General features: G+C 34.4%; 1 long non-coding RNA gene across 3 annotated transcripts; it reads right to left on the bottom strand.

Annotated features, from left to right (window-relative positions):
- Window positions 1-4,044: 4,044 nt before the first annotated feature.
- On the bottom strand, window positions 4,045-7,664 carry LOC311080475. Of its 3 annotated transcripts, none has more exons than XR_014605601.1 (5): window positions 7,368-7,664; window positions 6,463-7,048; window positions 6,206-6,304; window positions 5,939-6,099; window positions 4,045-5,352 (listed from the first exon to the last, which is right to left on the bottom strand). It is a non-coding gene; the product is annotated as an uncharacterized lncRNA (long non-coding RNA). The 3 variants fall into 3 exon arrangements; XR_014605602.1 differs by having other exon boundaries at window positions 4,047-5,352; window positions 6,463-6,543; XR_014605603.1 differs by lacking the exon at window positions 7,368-7,664 and having other exon boundaries at window positions 4,047-5,352; window positions 6,463-7,091.
- Between the last annotated feature and the right edge of the window lie 13,004 nt (window positions 7,665-20,668).

The raw sequence follows: 20,668 nt of genomic DNA on the forward strand, positions 1-20,668 counted from the left end.
TCATAATGTACATTACACCTTATACACATTATACATTTTAAACTTCTTTTACACCATTCAAGTTCCGGCAATATCGCGGTAGTCTACATTTTACAGTGATTTGGTGATGCAAGACCGCGGGCATTTGCATCCTCTTTTGGAGAGTTCTCAGCATTTTTCAGCAATTCTCAGATCTGGTGCATTTCTTCAGCTTAATACAGGTTTGTGTACGTTTCATTTAATCTATAAAATCATTACTGTGCTGTAAATCATTTTATTTTATGCAAGGTAACATACAAGGACACGATGTCAGTTAGCCTACCTAGCTAACGAGTCGGTCTTTTTTTGTGTGATGGAAACGACTGATCCCTTGCATAAAAACAAATTATTTTATTTCTAAAGATATACTGAATCTATTTACATCAGATATTAAAATATGTTCTTAGAACTGTGCACTGTTTATGGGCAGGTTATGGAGTCTTGGAATTGCTTTTAAAGGTTTAACTTTTGATTTTAAAATGTTTGTTAAACGAGTTTAAATGTAGGCAGTATTGTACATGTTAAAACGAAATAAAATATATGCTGAAATGTTCTCATCTGAAATAAAGGAAGATAATCATGTAGCCTAAACGAGTCATTGTCGTGTATTTTACAAAGGTTTAGATGATTACGTTAATAGTGTTTTTTTGTTGTTGTGTTTTTTACAGTAAGTTTGATTTGAGTCAGAGTTATGTGGTAATTGTTTATGTAAGGGATAATGTAGAGAAGGCGGTTGTTATAGCGAATACAACCCTGACAGGCTGATCAGCCTGAAGGGGTTGTATTCGCTATAACAACCGCCTCGCTCTACATTATCCCGCTTATTACATGGCTACCTACCAAATAAATCAATAATTTGACACAAAATATTGATTTAAAAAGGAATTTATTGATTTAAAAACGATTGTATTGCTTCCGCTAAAGAAAATAGTCCGTTCCGTCTCTATTGTTAGAATCCTGCGTCCATAGCAACGCTCTGTTTTTCATGGCAACGGTCTGTTATACTTAGCAGTGGTCTGTTATCAAAAAATAACAGACCACATTCTACATTAGAATTCAACCAAGCCATGTAATAATAATTACTAATAAGTTCCCTATATTTTCACTTTAGAATTCTGTTTCAGGTTCTACGTAATTCTTGAAGAATTATCTAATAATTATTTATTAATTACTAATAAGTTCCCTATAATTCCACTCTAGAATACTGTTTCAGTTTATAAGTAGCCTAATTCCTGGATAATTCTTTGATAATTCTTTAATAATTACTAATGGGTTCCCTATATTTTCACTTTAGAATACTGTTTCAGGTTCTATAAGTAATTCCTGCAGAATTATTTGATAAGTATTTATTAATTACTAATAAGTTCCTTATATTTTCAGTTTCCCTCAGTCGTTGACTCAAATACATGAATTTACTCAATGTCATTCTGTGCTGAGGAAAACACATACACAGTACTGTATATAAAATATAAAAACTAATCTGAGGTTAGTTATGGCAAGGCACTTGAGTGGGGTTCCTTTTTCTTACAGAACATACTCACAAAACCACACAGGCAAAAACCTCTTTAACATTTATATTTATTTGTTAAAATTGTATTTTCATAATACTACTTCTATTAATAGCATTAGTAAATAAGGAAGGTCACAACTCAGTGTATTTTTGAATGACTGTTCATTAGTAACTTTAATTTTCTTGAATCTTAATTAGTAGATAATTAATAGGTGTTCTTCAGGAGGTTTGACAGAATTAATTAGTTATTGATTAACTAACTGTTACTTAACACAATCATAAAATTATATTACATAATGATTAGTTAACACATCTTCCTTAGTAGTTAACAGTAATGAAGTAGTTGATTACCTATTAGTAATTACCTATTAGTTCTTCAATAATTCCTTATTTATGCAGTAAGTAAGAAACAGTATTCTAAAGTGTTACCAAAATGTCTTTCTGAAAAGTCCCCCTGTGGTGAAAATCAAGCTGTTAATGTTATGTATGTCTACGAGGTGTTTTTAATAACCCTTTAAGGCAATTCATAAGTCGACACCATTGCTGAGTATTTTCTCCTTAAAACTGCAGTGAACCAAAGACAGTCTCAAAAACACAGATTGAAATCGCTGGTGTTTCTGACGTCACAAACTTCCTTGTAACCAATCAGATCAACGTGTGATCGTCAACGAGTGGATCTCTGAGCTGAGTGAGTGAGTGAGTGGAGGCGGGGCTCATTTGCATATTCATAGAACCGCATATACTAAATAAGGCAAGGGTGTATGTTGAGTTATAATCAAGCTATTTAAGGCAAGTTTTTTTTTTTCAGTGAAAAAAATGTTTAAATATAAAATTTTGGTGATCAAAGATTAGTTTTAAGAGATAAAATTATTGACTACAGGGGAATTTAAATTATTGCATAATACTTTCATGTTTAATGGGTTATTTCAATTTTGTCTAGTGATAAAGTATTTTTACGAGCTGTTAAATTCATAAAATTTTATCAGAATGAAAAAATGTATTAAAACAAAATGATACTACAGGGCTGCTGAATGCTTGAATCTGATTAGATGACGAGCTTTATAGGGTGTGCAAGTATATTCAGGGAAACACATAGCTAAAGTAGTTCCAGGCAGGTTTTGACCGCATTATAGCTCCATATCACCTCGCCAAATGATTTCAGTTATTTCAAAGGTCCTTACAGCCGACAACAACAAAAGAACCAAAACCCACAACGACAATGACCAAGCAAATAAATATAGTAAACAATAGGATAAAAACGATGAATAATTTCCATGTTTTTTGTCACAAAATTACGTTTTTGTTATCTACTCTCTCTCCCACTCTCTCTCCGCAAACACATCAGTTGGACACAGAACACAATTATTTTTTTATCAGTAAAATAGTTGAACAACTTAAAAGCTACATGACATCTCTCACTAGACCTACTATGATATTAGACTACATAGCCTATAATAAAAGATAATGAATTTCAAACCTGAACCAAACATATTTCAGTCAGGACCACTACCGTCAAATATGATTGACAATTAGCATAGAGTTTGGATTGGCGGTATGGTTCTGTTCTGGGCGAGAACTCCCTGTGCATCCATGCAGCCTAGCATGGATAAGAGCAGGAGAGCAGCAATAACCCCCCTAGGGGTAAACAGAACAGAACCAACATGAAAATTTGCAAATATATTTAATTCAAGATTTTAAAGTACAACATTATTCGATAATTATTTTGATTCAAGGGGAATCAGAATGTCAAATCCTGACTGGGCGAGATGAGGAGCTGGGGATGGAGGAGGGTAATTAGCTCCTGAGAAACGTGATCGCTGCTGATAATACTGAAGGAGCTTATATATGTATATGGTGATAGGTGTCGTATTCCTATAGGTACACTGTAAAAAAAAATTTGTTCACTCAACTTACATTTTTTAGTTATTTTTTTGCTTTGACTCAGTTAAGTTTTATTGACTTAATCTACTAAGTATGTTCAACTTAAAAAGTTTAGTTGACATAGTTAAAATAGTTGAGCCAAAAACTAATTTCAAGTTACCTGGACTTGTAAAGATTAGTTGAAATACAATAACTTACATTTTCAAGTTACCTGGATTTGTAAAGATTAGTTGAAATACGATAACTTACATGTTCAAGTTACCTGGACTTGTAAAGATTAGTTGAAATACAATAACTTACATTTTCAAGTTACCTGGACTTGTAAAGATTAGTTGAAATACGATAACTTACATTTTCAAGTTACCTGGACTTGTAAAGATTAGTTGAAATACAATAACTTACATGTTCAAGTTACCTGGACTTCTAAATATTAGTTGAAATACGATAACTTACATTTTCAAGTTATCTGTACTAAAGTGTATGTTCATTGAACTTAATTTAGCATATTTTCTCAACTTGCAATAAATAGATCTCAACCAATCTCAACCAAATAAATAACAGATTTTTCCATACAAATGGTTTTATTGTTCCTTACAAATCAATAAATGTTAAGAACAAACTGTTAACATATTCAAAGGAATACAATTATCTCACAACTGCATGAAGTTTAAAGATAAAAATGTATTTGAAAAATGCATAGAAAGTGTATTCATGTGGGATTTTTTTCATGTTTGTACAAGTTTTCAGCATTGATGGCCTGACATGCATTCTCATTGCTTAATTTTTTTAAATTTTACTTGGCTAAAACATATATTAAGATTTCATGTGTTTTAAAGTTATTTCACAAGGGGGTATATTTATGTGAAAAATCTTAATGTCTCAGTTCACACAAAAAAAGTTGCTCACCTGTTAATACCTGTTAATACTTTCCATTGTTGGTAGACAAATGAAGATCTTTTTAATAAAATCGGTGAGCTTTCTGTCCCTCCTTTGACAGCCTAAGCAACTAGCACTTTCAAGGTCCAGAAAAGACATCCTTAAAGTAATCCAAGTGACTCCAGTGGTTTAACCTAAGTTTTATGAAGCATTGTCAGTGTTTCATTCCATTTTATTTATTAAATAGTTTTCTCCATCAAATGTTAACAAGAACATAGCAGCACATGATTCTTGTGTCGACGCAAAAGCTGACACTGCTGCATGTAAACAAATATATAAACCACTGACGTCACTTGGATTACTTTAAGGATGTCTTTTCTGGACCTTGAAAGTGCTAGTTGAATAGGATGTCAAAGGAGGGACAGAAAGATCAAAGATTTCATTTAAAAAAATATCTTAATTTATGTTTCAAAGATAAACAAAGGTCTTTTAGGTTTGGAGCAACATGAGATCTAACATCTAACAAAATAATTTTAATTTAGGTTAAACTAACACTTTAAGATTTTTCACATTAATAATACCTCTTTAACTGTGAAATAACTTTAAACCACATGAAATCTTAATATATGTTTTAGCCAAGTAAAATTAAACAAAGTTAAACAATGAAAATGATGTCAGGCCCTTGATGCAGAGAACTTGTAAAAACATGGGTAAACAAAAAAATACAGATGAAAACACAGGCTCTTTATAGAAATACATACCTTACCTCAACAACATCTTTAATTCAACAATGTATTTTTAAGAGAGTGCACTCTTGCACTGCAGGTATCAGCTCCAATGTTCATGAATCACCTCGAAAGTGTATCTGAGGTGTTTTCTGGGGTAGTTTATGTTGAGAGCATAAAGCAATGTCATTTGTATGTCACCAAATCCTCGCAGAACAACTGCTTCCTCGATTACAAGGGCCACATCACTAGAGTTGCATGGAATTGGGTCTATCACATCTTCCACCACTGCGATGATTCCTAGAGTCATGCCCCGATCATATCTTCTTCGGAATCTGTGTGCTGTATTAAAAAATGACAAACTTCAAAATGTGCTTTCACACATACAACACTGAAGCTCAACCACTTAAACACAACATGAGTACACCAAGTCTTATTTAGTGTTCCGAAGAAGATTAAAGGTCTTACAGGCTTGGAACAATATGAGGGCGAGTAATTGATGAGAGAACTTTCATTTTTGAATGAACTATCCTGTAAAAAACCTTTAAACTGAGAGACTTAGGTCAAATACTATACACTGTGAATAAACGGAGGCATTTTGCATCTGTACACTAAATGAAGCATTATAAAATGTTACAATCAAGCTACAATATTTTAAGGCCTGAAGAAATTGATTTCACAGGGGACTTTTTTCTTCCAAAATGTAATTTTGATTATCAAACATAATACTTAATATGTCATTATAAAATGATTGACTAGAAGGTGACTAATTTTAATTTATTTTAAATACGCATTAACAAATGACATATTACTTTTTTCTTCAATATTTTGCAGCACTAATAAAAAATATGCACGACAACAGAAATGGCAAGAAAGGAAGTGCCCATAATGTTTATGAAAAAAGTACAGTAGAAATATATGTACTTACATTTTTATCTAGGCTGTCCATTATGGTCCTCATTTCAGCAATGTCAGCAAAGCGCTTGAACGGTAGACACAACAGTTTTGGTAGATGCCAGTCAAGACCCTCATAAAAGGACTTGCTCAGGTCCAGTGAAATTAGCATGTTGAATTCTGCACTGATCTAAACTAATATTAAATGACACAAACATAACAGCAGCATGTTAAACAACACTGCAAAATAATATATCTACATATTCATCTAAACACCATTTTCAGCAGTGTAGGACTTTACCTGTCTCTCACAAAAAAAGAACCGGCCACCTCTTTTTCCATATCAGATACTGGAGGATCCTTTTTTAACTCTCCTGTCTGCCTGTAATGCCACAGGTCTCTGAGAAAGCATAAAGATCACAGTTCAACGTAAAAGCTGCAGCACAGAGCCGGAGAGATGTGTATGGTCCCTGGACAAATGTTTTTTTTTAGAGCAAACTCAGTTCTAAATGAACACACACAGTCTTTATAGATGCAGGGAAGCAGACAGTTACTTACATGATGGCAGTGCTTCAGCTTGTAGTGCCTTCTGACAATGCGTTCATTGGTTGTCTTGAAAAAACAGAACTTGCTGCTCCACTTTATTGGTCAAGGGCAAAAGAAAAGAACAATTAAGTCAACTAACATTTAATAAACCGAGTACACATACACAATCAAGATCAAGACTAGATCAATAATAGTTTATCACCAAATTTGTGGACATATATTTATTGACATTACTATTAAGACCTTATTAGGACAGTATTAGCTGCTAAGCATTTCACTAGTTCTGGGGAAAACACTGCGATGGTTAAGCGGTTGCTATAGTTACATAATCTCCCACAATAAACTAAACATAACTGACCACAGTCTTTTAAGTTCGACATTTAATAAGTAAAACTAGACAGCTGTACAACAACTTTTCAGTTATGGAGCGTCCATCTCGAACACCGGAGGATTCTGATAATCCTGCCGCACCACTCACACAGTTTTACATTAAATTAACGTTACATTATTTGTCAGCTCGTTGTTGTCGTAACTTACTCACGCGTCGACGCTGCTTTGCCTGAATGGTGATTAGACTTGCTGATTTTGGCGCAAATAACTTGAACATGAGAGTGAACAAACATGGTAGAAATGCGTTATTTTTCACGACATGCATTTCCCGCTCTCTGGGCTATTTTAGCATTCATCCATATATCAGTCTCTCTCACATAATATTATATATATATATATATATATATATATATATATATATATATATATATATATATATATATTCGCCTACGTAACGTTAAACTGGCAAAACTGGATTAGCAACGGTCCAATGTGATCTAGAAACGTTGATATTGAACAATAAATGGATGATTACTTCATATGTCATTTTACAAGTTATTACATCATATTAACGAATATTTACTTACCATATTTGATGATAGTGGAAGAATTAAATCATCTGCCGATAAACTCTCCAGCAATGGCCGATGAAGGAGTCAAGGCGAGAGACCTGTTTGTTTCGCGCTTCACGTGATCTCATCTCGCGATAAAAAATGAGAACTAACCTTACTGGTTCAGCATATGTTTTTAAGTTGAGGCGGCAAATACTCTAGTTATGTCAACTTGCAGACTAGTTGAGACAGTGAAAACTTAACATGTTAAGTTGAATTAACAAATTCAGAAACCACAAGTTGTATCAACTTACAAAATTACATTGAAACAACTAAAATGCTCAGCTGATCCACATCTATAGATGTGGATCAGCTGAGGGTCAGCTGATGCGAGCTTGACTAACGTGACCTGCCAGAACTAAGGCTACGCTTGATTTTTATTCAAAGATCAACAGCCTGTCTTTAGTCAGCCACAAAAAAACAACATTAAAATCATGAAAAAACTCATCCACGGACAGTTTTTAATGTTTTATCAGACAATAGCCTACCTACTCAAGGTATTATACTATTTTGCTTTAGTATAATTTTCGGGACAATTAGGGCCGGATTCGGGATTCGGGACAACAGCTTAGATTTCGGGACTGTCCCGAATTTTTCGGCATGTCTGGTCACCCTATTTACTATGGAGCTTAAAATATGACAATATGATTTGAATTTGAATTGTGTAAATTTGAATTATTTACAAGTGAAATCTAACAAAATTGAATTTTAGGTGGTAGTTTAAATAGTTCTGAATTTGATTTTTTTTAAACGAATATTGAACATTTGAAATTTAACAAATTGAAATGTTTTTATGGCTGAATTTTATAGACATGTATTTTCAAACAGCTAGTTTTTTTGTTCTGAATTCGTATACTGCAAATATTCAGTTTAAAAAAATACAGATTCAAGTTTTCAAGATGAAGAAATTCGGAACTTCAAATTCAGTTTTCTAAAATTCAAGTTCAAAAATTCAAGTTCAAAAATTCAGATCTTACAGAAAGTAGGTCACAGGTCATCCACAGGGAAGAGTAAAGGATCTCAGATAAGTCGAACAGAGCATTTTGGCTGCACTGCAGTAGTTTTCTGCCGCAAACGCGGTGGTGGTTCAAGAGAATCCGTGTATCTTTCGTTCAGTTGTTTTTTTTATTTAATATTAAGAGTAGAAAAATGAGAAAACAGCTTGAGTATTAGATTTCTAATATAATAATAGTCCGCTGCAGCAGTTGCATGGAGCTTACAAAACGCGGGTATTGCAACTATAGGCTACATTTAATTTTCTCATCAAACAACTAGACTAACGAATGGCTCGGTACAACAGAAGAGCCTAGAAAGGGCTTTTTCTCTGTGTAGACCAGCACTTGGTCTGAATTTGCTATAACCTATAGCCTATTTTCCTGACTGTATAGGCTAAGTCACGTTTTATCATGAAACACGCTGTGATTTATTCCAAAGAGACTCAGGCATTTAACATTAAATAATCTAAATGCTGACTTTCAAAAGTAGGCGTGCCAAGAAGGCTATTCTCTGTATTTTGGTTCATTTTTGGTGAGCGCCAGAAATATCTAAAGAGACCGAGACGCGCTAAAGCAGCGCATCATGTTGTTTTATTTATTTTTCAATGACATGATATTTTGTAGTCATTTTGAATACACAAATAAAAATATACATTTTACTGTTTCGAATGATGTCATATTATCTGTATGACTATAAATAACAGAGTATTAAGTTATTTCCCAGTAGTGGAACAAATCCAAGAGATGGCGCTCGCGCATCGCGCTCTCACACAACATAGTAGGCTATCAGTTCTGGCTTTGCTTCATATCGCAGACTGCTCATTATCAAAATGAAACAACCAAACATATAAAAAGTTATTCTGCCTAATTTAATTGGTCTGCTGTACAATATAAAGGGCAAGCTGTGCCGCACAGTCCTACTTGTTATTCCAAACATTTCCCTTGCTGTGAATACGCTGATTTAGCATATACATGTATTTTGGGACTCGACTGAAGTATGAAGCCTTCTTTATATTAATAGTTAGCATCCACATGTTACATTGCAAATATGAAAACTTTTGACTGAATGAGAGATGCGCAACCGTTTCGATTTAAATACATTTGTTTAGGCTTGGCGTTTAAAATAGGCTAAATGTTGTTTGTAATAAAGGGCACAGTATAGGCTATTTTTATAGTCTATGTAGCCTATATTATTTTATTATACATGGCTACTTATTTTTCATTCGTGTTGTTTTCTGCATTCATTTGTCATACAGTAAGGGAAAGTAAAATAGGCAACACATAGCCTACATGTTAATAGTGTTTATCATGTAAATGTTGTATTTTATTTACAGGTCTTTTACACTATTGCTGAATAGGCTAATATTAAAATGTTTTTTTTTATTTTTTATGACGCGTTTCTCTCTCAACATGATCCGGTGTGACTTGCACTCATGTGCATGCGACTTATTTTCTGGCAAATACGGTCAGTTAAAAAATGTTGCTGTATTATTACAAAATGCATAGAGTGGAGACCATTTGGGCAAAAAAAAAACAAAAAAAAAAAAACCATATTGTGTTCATTACCCCCACACATATTTGGGCTTAATCACTGTTGTTATTAGGAAATGTATTTAGGTGTAGACAAAATCAGTTATGTTTATTTATAAATATGAACGTAGGCTACCTTGCATCTCCCGGACACTACATTTACATTTACATTTACATTTACATTTAGTCATTTAGCAGACGCTTTTATCCAAAGCGACTTACAAGTTAGGACTAGATTAAGCGAGTCATCATGAAGAGGCAAAAACAAAAACAACGCAAGAAGTGCTCAAGATACGAAGTTCAGGCATTATTCGGAGTCGCATTAGCCCGATAAGTGAGGTTTTAGAGGGAAAGGTGTTTTTTTTTTTTTTTTTATGAGGTTAAGTGCTCACGGAAGAGATGGGTTTTCAGCTGTCTTTTGAAGGTTGTCAGGGATTCTGTATTCCGGATGAGGGTGGGGAGAGCGTCCCCACCCTCACTAGCCGTTAGTCTACTTCTTTGGCCTATTTTTTTTAGCTGCCAGTTCTCAAAATCTGTGTGGAAAAGCTGTGGAGCGCGGAGAGAACGCACAATGGCATTGCTTTGGAAGTTTTTTTTTTTTTTTGGAAGTTTAGTTGCCAGAGAAAATAACACACGTTTTGTTTAACATCAATTGATACTCAATATTAATTAAATAAATAGCCTAAATATAATGTCAGAGAATGCACAAAGCGCATCCTTTTCAGATGTAAATTATAATACATTTTAATAAAACACACAAGGCCTACATCATAAAACTCAGAAGATTATGTATTTTAATATATTATATTATAATACAAATAAAAAGGCGTCATACTTCAGTCGAGTCCCAAAATACACGTATAGGCTAAATCAGCATATTTACAGCAAGGGAAATGTTTGGAATAACAAGTAGGCTAGGACTGTGCGGCACAGCTTGCCCTTTATATTGTACAGCAGACCAATTAAATTAGGCAGAATAACTTTTTATATGTTTGGTTGTTTCATTTTGATAATGAAGTGAACAGTCTGCGATATGAAGTAACGCCAGAACTGATAACCTATGTTGTGTGAGAGCGCGATGCGCGAGCGCCATCTCTTGGATTTGTTCCACTACTGGGAAATAACTTAATACTCTGTTATTTATAGTCATACAGATAATATGACATCATTCGAAACAGTAAAATGTATATTTTTATTTGTGTACATTCAAAATGACTACAAAATATCATGCCATTGAAAAATAAATAAAACAACATGATGCGCTGCTTTAGCGCGTCTCGGTCTCTTTAGATCTTTCTGGCGCTCACCAAAAATGAACCAAAATACAGAGAATAGCCTTCTTGGCGCGCCTACTTTTAAAAGTCGACATTTAGATTATTTAACGTTAAATGACTGAGTCACTTTGGAATAAATCACAGCGTGTTTCATGATAAAACGTGACTTAGCCTATACAGTCCAGAAAATAGGCTATAGGTTATAGCAAATTCAGACCAACTGCTGGTCTACACAGAGAAAAAGCCATTTCTAGGCTCTTCTGTTGTACCGAGCCATTCGTTAGTCTAGTTGTTTGATGAGAAAATTAAATGTAGCCTATAGTTGTATGGAGCTCATAATATGACAAAACGATTTGAATTTGAATTGTGTAAATTTGAATTATTTGCAAGTGTAATCTAACAAAACTGAATTTTAGGTGGTAGTTTAAATAGTTCTGAATTTGATTTTTTTTTAAACGAATACTGAACATTTGAAATTTAACAAATTGAAATGTTTTTATGGCTGAATTTTATAGACATGTATTTTCAAACAGCTAGTTTTTTGTTCTGAATTCGTATACTGCAAATATTCAGTTAAAAAAAAATACAGATTCAAGTTTTCAAGATGAAGAAATTCGGAACTTCAAATTCAGTTTTCTAAAATTCAAGTTCAAAAATTCAAGTTCAAAAATTCAGATCTTACAGAAAGTAGGTCACAGGTCATCCACAGGGAAGAGTAAAGGATCTCAGATAAGTGGAACAGAGCATTTTTATGGAGCGAATTATGTGCCATAATTTAACAAACAAATCCAGCATTTTGCAAACAAACTCAATCTACTTTGCAAAGGAAAACTCGACTCGCAAACAAACAGAAAGCAATGTGCAAGCACAAAGGTCAGTTTGAGTGAAAATGCAGTGGAGTTACAAATATGTATTGTGTTTTACAAATATAAATAAATGAGCCAAGATAATATTTCACAAATATATACAAACCATCCTTCAAATTGCATGTAACCTTTGAACAAATACCAAATCTAGTGCATACAAATGCATATCTGTCTGTTATGATTGTGTGACACTTCGCTTTTTATGAGATCTCTCGGCTCGATTTTCTCACAAATGTATCCAGGCAGATTTTCTCACAAATGCGTCCAGGCAGATTTTCTCACAAATGCAGTTGAGCAACTTCCTCTTCTAAAACAGTAGATGGCGCTAAACTAGAGGCTAATTTAGCGCTAGTCTCCCAGGAGAAGCACTGATTTGAAACTTGCCTTTGCCTACAGCTGAGGAAAATGACCGGTGAACGGGTGTGTTTCTGTCTTATTTGATCTATAATTAACCTTTATGAGGTTTTCTCTTGCAAAATGTTTATTGCCTATCTAGACAGAAATCCACATTAGCACTTAGTAGCACTTCATTCTCTCTAGGATCGGGGAATCTAAGCTGAAAGCTCTGCCATCTTGTTGCTTTTTGTCATTTTTTTCTGCATCGGACTCATGCGAAATTACTAAATTAGTGATTATGTCTACACTTGAACAAATCTATTTCTTTCGTTCTCCATAAATGAATGAGAACATTTCATTTGATTTCAGCTGGTCTGCTGTACAATATAAAGGGCAAGCTGTGCCACACACAGTCCTACTTGTTATTCCAAACATTTACCTTGCTGTGAAGACGCTGATTTAGCCTATAGGCCTACGTGTATTTTGGGACTCGACTGAAGTATGACGCCTTTTTATTTGTATTATAATATAATATATTAAAATACAAAATCTTCTGAGTTTTATGATGTAGGCCTTGTGTGTTAAAATGTATTATAATTTACATCTCAAAAGGATGCTTTGTGAATTCTCTGACATTATATTTATTTATTTAATTAATATTGAGTATCAATTGATGTTAAACAAAACGGTGTGTTATTTTCTCTGGCAACTAAACTTCCAAAAAAAAATTTTTTTTTTTTTGCCCAAATGGTCTCCACTCTATGCATTTTGTAATAATAGGCTACAGCAACATTTTTTAACTGACCGTATTTGCTAGAAAATAAGTCGCATGCACATGAGTGCAAGTCACACCAGATCATGTTGAGAGAGAAACGCGTCATAAAAAATAAAAAAAACATTTTAATATTAGCCTATTCAGCAATAGTGTAAAAGACCTGTAAATAAAATACAACATTTACATGATAAACACTATTAACATGTAGGCTATGTGTTGCCTATTTTACTTTCCCTTACTGTATGACAAATGAATGCAGAAAACAACAAGAATGAAAAATAAGTAGCCATGTATAATAAAATAATATAGGCTACATAGACTATAAAAATAGCCTATACTGTGCCCTTTATTACAAACAACATTTAGCCTATTTTAAACGCCAAGCCTAAACAAATTTATTTAAATCGAAACGGTTGCGCATCTCTCATTCAGTCAAAAGTTTTCATATTTGCAAAGTAACATGTGGATGCTAACTATTAATATAAAGAAGGCTTCATACTTCAGTCGAGTCCAGGCTAAATCAGCGTCTTCACAGCAAGGTAAATGTTTGGAATAACAAGTAGGACTGTGTGGTGGCACAGCTTGCCCTTTATATTGTACAACAGACCAATTAAATTAGGCAGAATAACTTTTTATATGTTTGGTTGATTGTGTTTCATTTTGATAATGAACAGTCTGCGATATGAAGCAACGCCAGAACTGATACTATGTTGTGTGAGAGCGCGATGCGCGAGCGCCATCTCTTGGATTTGTTCCACTTCTGTTATTTATAGTCATACAGATAATATGACATCATTCGAAACAGTAAAATGTATATTTTTATTTGTGTACATTCAAAATGACTACAAAATATCATGTCATTGAAAAATAAATAAAACAACATGATGAGCTGCTTTAGCGCGTCTCGGTCCCTTTAGATCTTTCTGGCGCTCACCAAAAATGAACCAAAATACAGAGAATAGCCTTCTTGGCGCGCCTACTTTTGAAAGTCAACATTTAGATTATTTAACGTGTTTCATGATAAAACGTGACTTAGCCTATACAGTCCGGAAAATAGGCTATAGGTTATAGCAAATTCAGACCAACTGCTGGTCTACACAGAGAAAAAGCCCTTTCTAAGCTCTTCTGTTGTACCGAGCCATTCGTTAGTCTATTGTTTGATGAGAAAATTAAATGTAGCCTAGTTTAAGTCTCAGATAAGTCAAATAAGTTTGACTTATCTGAGATCCTTTACTCTTCCCTGTGGATGACCTGTGACCTACTTTCTGTAAGATCTGAATTTTTGAACTTGTATTTTTGAACTTGAATTTTAGAAAACTGAATTTGAAGTTCCGAATTTCTTCATCTTGAAAACTTGAATCTGTATTTTTTTAAACTGAATATTTGCAGTATACGAATTCAGAACAAAAAAACTAGCTGTTTGAAAATACATGTCTATAAAATTCAGCCATAAAAACATTTCAATTTGTTAAATTTCAAATGTTCAATATTCGTTTAAAAAAAAATCAAATTCAGAACTATTTAAACTACCACCTAAAATTCAATTTTGTTAGATTTCACTTGTAAATAATTCAAATTTACACAATTCAAATTCAAATCATATTGTCATATTTTAAGCTCCATAATTTGCAGGATCTTGTGCATAACACGCCATTCTAAAAAACGTGGCACTCAAGTTAAAATAAGTTCAACTTTTAACCCTCATTATTTTCTAACCATGAAATATTTTTTTCAAATAAGTTTTTATTACACGAAATAGCTTCAATCATACAAATCAAAAAATATTTTTTTTAGGCTGGGGTACTTGGGGAAACATTGCCATATGGCAACGCTGTACCACAATGGAAAATGGTCAAAAAAGTAGTTTTTGTATTCAGTAAAATGATATTCTATAAATGTTCTATTTAATTGCTCATTTCTTTTAGAAATTGATAGATTTATATACTTGAAACTCATGCAAACCAAAAATAAGTAGATTGTACATCTACATCTACAGAAGTACATTGATATTTTTTCAAATTACAGAAAAACTATGTTAGACAAAGTTGATTTGTGAATAAAAATATCTAATTTACTTCTCAAAGATGCTGCAAAAAAAATCCCCCTTGAGAAGAGATGTTTAGAAATGAGGTTAATTGAGCATTTTCTGGAGCACTGGGTGATGGTGGGATGTCATGTGACTTAAAATGTCATGTGACTTAAAATGTCATGTGACAAATGTCATGTGACTTAAAAACAGCACATCATTGGCTACCTTACGGCGTTCCCTTTTAATTCCCATAGTGCAATATATTGTATTTTTTTTCTGAATAAAAAGGAAATAAGTAGAAATTAATTGTTGCCATATGGCAACACCATACCATAGAGGGTTAAAAAAAAACTTCTCTAGACCTTGTACTATTTTTCTCATTCCAGTGGCCTGCGTCTCGAGTTTTTAACCGCAAAAAACGTGTTCTGTGTGAACGACCCCTAATTTTATTAACTCAAAGTTCTAGAATAACTGAAAAGAATGAAAATAAAACTTTTTATTTTAATAAAGTTTATAGAAGATTTGCAGGTTTATTAAAGGGGTCATATAATGGTAGGCTACATGCACTTTTACAAGTTGATTGTACTGAAATGTGTGTTGGCAGTGCCTGTACACAACCATCATAAAATGATAAAAATCCATCCAGTGTTTTTTTTTTATCTTCTTATATGTTTCCTCCTGTCTCAAATCAAGCTGTTCGATATTGTGACGTCACAATATCGACGCCCCTCCCACGATGTCTGATTGACAGCAGCGTTTCAAACACAGACCCGCCCTCGCGCCCTCGTGAGCGAGCTGTCAATCATAGCACGCGCCGACGCGCGTTCATTGTTGATAGCTGGAGTGCTGAGTAGAATGGCGTCTAACGATTGTGGTGTTCTGTTCTTGGGTGTAATAACGAACACAGCAGTCATATTGATGATGTTTCTAAATCCGTACAGCTGAAGACGCAGTGGCTGAGTTTGTTTTCGAAGGGAATATTCCCCACGATCAACGTCAATGCTTTCATGTTTGCGCGAATCATTTCACCAGACTTCTTTACAAACGAGGGTCAGTATAAAGCTGGATTTGCTAAGAAGCTGCTCTTGAAAAAAGGATCAGTACCAACTATTCGTGTTCCTGCTGAACCTCCAGAAGAACAAGTGAGTGTAACGTTTTATTGACCTTTATATTAATCTTTATATTAATCTTTGCAAATAGCTTGCACGCTTCAGGATGAATGCGGATATTTTTACACTCAGGGTACATTATGGCATGTTTTCTATGTTCTCAATATATTTCATAATCCCACGTTTATAATGAACAACGCGTTATGGTTTTTGTATTATTATTTTAAACGGTGTACACAGAACAGAGGGGCGGGGTGAGCAAAGCTCATTATCATTTAAAGACACATGCACTGAAACGGGGTGCTGAAAACAGAGCTGTTTTTGACCAGGTAAAAATGAGTGTTTTCTTACAATACTAATGAGAATTTTTAATTAAAGTATATTACAAACTTTTAATTTAGACCCTAAAGAATCATGTACAAAAATGACATTATATGACCCCTTTAAGTTTAGGGTTCAGCCATAGCATTTTTGAACGAATCAGGAGAGTCATTGATTCAGTGATTCATTCATAAAGACTGATTCTATGATTCACTTAGGCCTGGTAATACTCACTGCACATCTAGTACCTAACATTTCATATTTCTATATTCGAAATGTATATATTTAAAACATTACTCTAATAACATTTATTTATGCAATTGTAATTGCAGTTTAAATGGTTTTTGATAAACGGTAAGATGCATTTTGATTTCATTTGATTGGTAACAGTCCTACAGTGTGAATTAGTGTAATTAGTGTAAGTAACTGATGTTCATTGATGTGTCTGTGCAAGGCCCTGACTGATGATCTTTTTAACTGCAAGGTTTTCTTTCACCAGCAGAGCCCAGTGTTGTGCAGTTTTAAACTAATAAGTGAGTTGGCTCAAGAAGGTCTATAATACCTGGAGAAAGCCTTAGCATTCCTCTTCATCTCATGGCAGAGGACTCTGTTAAAACAGGACTTTGATCATGGAAGAACGCATTTGAAGTCTGCTATCTTTGCTCAAGGGGCCACATGACATTCTAAAAGAGCTCATTTCAATGTTCCCCATGTTTATATGGCAATTATAAACACATCACAAAGGGTTCCCAGAGTTTGGGTTAGGTTAACATAGAAACATACTGAAAGTAGAGCAGACATCTTGATTAAAATATTACAAATGTTATATAGGTTTCAGATTAAGGGATTTAGTGTTTTTATGAGTATCAGCTCATGTGGGAGTAAAAGGAAATGAGATAAAAAGAAGAATCCATAACCTTCAGACATACAGCTTTTAATAAGATGGGAACACGACACGAGTCGAGTAGAAAGAAACAGTAGAACATGATGAAGATATGTCCCAAATCTTATAGTGAAGGAATATAAATGATTTATGAAATTAAGAAGAGTTAACAAACATTTTGAAAAGGAATTTCAAAAAGTGTATGTTTGTTTTTATGACAATAGTTGAAAACGACAGAGTTAGATAAGAAATTCATGGCCTGGTTTAGTTCATAATTCACATATTCATATTCAACATAGTAATAAATGTATCAATTCTGATCCACACTCCATATCAGTTAGTGGTGGTAATGCACCTTAAATTTTATCCAAATATCTTAAAAAGATATAAAACATATTATCAAATTCAAAGCTTAGATTTAAATATTTTTATTTGAAATTCTGATTCTGAATCATTCAGTTTCTTGAGTTTTATGACAGTCAGTCATTGTTTGTGGATACTACAAATATACAAAACAATCCTGTCGCAAAAATCTGTATTCTCTTATGGAACAGCATTTATTTTGTTGTTGTCATAATCTGTTTCAGTTTCAGTCTGGACTATTGGTGTGTATTCCTTTCTATTTTTTGTGTTCGTCGTATCACTAGTTTGTTGTCATGGAGACTAATTATGTTGTGCACCTTTTTCTTGAGTTGTTCATTTCCCTGTGTATTTAAGCCCTCAGTTTGGTTCTACCAGTAAGACTCGGGAGATAAAATGATGTAACGAAGCATACATTTATTGACAGCCCAGCAAGCATTGTAAAGTTCTTTGGTGTAGGCCCCGTCCATAGTTCGTAATCCGAGGGTAGCGGATCTGCATCTCCTGCCTGAAGACGAAGGCAGGGGCGCAGCCGACCCCTCTGGAAGGTATGGACAGGACCATCCTGGTGGTGGTGGGGAGGGTGGATGTTGTTGTCGCGTCGGCATCTGCGAACTCAAACATGTGTAAGTACCGATCTTTTATACAGAAAGTATAAAGACGTGATTGGATAGAGATGAAGGTAATAAGTGACGTAGTAATTAAGTCTTCCTGGCAGAACTTAAGCTAAAGCTTTCATTTCAGTATTTAAACTGCATATGTAAAGCTGTTGGGGTTATTCTTCTGTGGATTATCCTTCTTTGTTTTGTTCTGTTAATAATGTATTAAGAGCTTCATCCAGATCCGTATCTCCTCATCATTCCTTCATCTAGTGAAGGGAGAAACAAAGCTTTTCAAAACTTTGAATCAATTGAACCAGTTGATTCGCAAAATGATTTGTTGTTTCAAAGCGCTCAACATGCCAACACGGTGGTGGTCGAAATGGTGTAAATCCATTGAAAACTCAGAGAAAACATGCATAATAATACCTTTTACAAACCAATTGCAAATGTTTTATTGAAAGTGTAATCTATTAAATGCAATTAACAAAATGTGTGTCTCATTTTTATTAAATTCTAGAGCTTGTTTTGTGGAGAACTTGGTTAATCAGGCCAATAAGATACCATTAACTCTTCCTTTCATTATACATGTCATCAAACATGTCTACACATTTATAAAACACTTTTTTTGTTGTGGATTCACAGAGATAATCGCCCACTAGAGGCCAATCATTGACCATTGTAACAAAGCCTTGTTTACTCAACTTGATACAGTTTGATACGCGCTCTGAATCACTGGTTCGAAGCAAAGGATTCGTAAGATTACAAAGCTACGATTACAAAAGAGCCCATCACTACTTTTATCTTTCTCGACCCACCCTGACCTTTGTAAACTTCAAATATAGATCAATCCAAGATGAATGTTTAATGGTAAATGCGTTGAAGATTAGACAGCAAATCATAAAGTGATCTGAGGTTTCCTGTCAACATGCGTCTGATAATAATGAAAATCGTCACGATTACAAAATTATACTGCAGAATATCATTCCAAAATAATAGGGCTGGGACAATAAATCGATTCATCACGATTCCTGGATAGATTCCAATATTTTCCGAATGCATCGCCATTCTCTCTCGAATCGATTCTGAGCTTAGTTTTTAACATAGACTGTTATTTATGCCTCATGGTGTGTATTGTTTTCTCTTCTGGTTAGTACTGAACGGCCTGTTCGACCCTGCTGGTAGATGTTGTAACTACACGTATCTAAGAACACAAGGCATCTTCCTTCTTTGATGGCCATTCAAACGTAAACGTGTAGTCTAGATAAAGTTACATTTTGTAAGTAACATATGGCAAATATTTCAATATATTATATTTTACCAGTGACTAATATATATATATCTCATCTGGTTGGCCGTTGACGGCAACATTGCCCAGCAACATTGATCAAAAAGTTGCCCTGTGTTAGCCTGGCTCGGAGCCCTCCGACGTACTTCCGCTCAATTTTCATTTTTTTTCAGTGCTCTGTCTGGGTTTGCGGTATATTCGCAGGTTTTCTCCGACCAAATTTTTACTGTCAAATCAGCGAACAGAGGGAGTGGCTGAGAATGATGACGTTGAGGTTGTGTGCTTGTTTGAGTTGTAGGTTTACGTCACGACCAAACATTAGCAATTGGTTATGGCAGATCCAGAGTGGCTCTGGGCAGATCCAATAGTTTTAAACTTCAACAGAGTACCCACCTTCAAGGAAGTTAACGCTTGTCAATGGGGAGTGGCCAGACTCTCTGTGCAAATGAAATGTACGCTGGTAGGACCAGGCTAGCCCTGTGTATCATCACCTTTACTGTGATACTTTAGGCCTTTAAAACCTGTTATATGGTAACTTTGTGAATAATCACTTTGCTTATTTGAATGTTTGTGTATAATATATGTATGAAATACATATGTCCTCATGTAGGACACCACCACCATATTGTCTGACCGGACTAAGATGTGGTGCCCTGTTAGGTCAAGTAGGAAGGGTTTGAGGGACAGAAATACTGCCATCATTTACAGGCAGTAAAAGGATAAAAACTTCTTAAAAGTGCGTGGTGCCAGAGACAGTCCGAATGGTTGGACCATGTACTGGTAGGCCACCACTTTGAATGCAAATCTCAAAAATGGTCTGTGATGGGGGGTTATTTGCATATGAAAGTATGCATGTGTTTTAATCAGTGTTGGTTTGTTAATTGGTTCTGTTCTCCTCCGTTCCCGCCTGTT

The sequence above is a fragment of the Abramis brama genome, assembly GCF_963993115.1.
Source record: "Abramis brama genome assembly, chromosome: 3".
In the NCBI taxonomy this organism is placed as follows: domain Eukaryota; kingdom Metazoa; phylum Chordata; class Actinopteri; order Cypriniformes; family Leuciscidae; genus Abramis; species Abramis brama.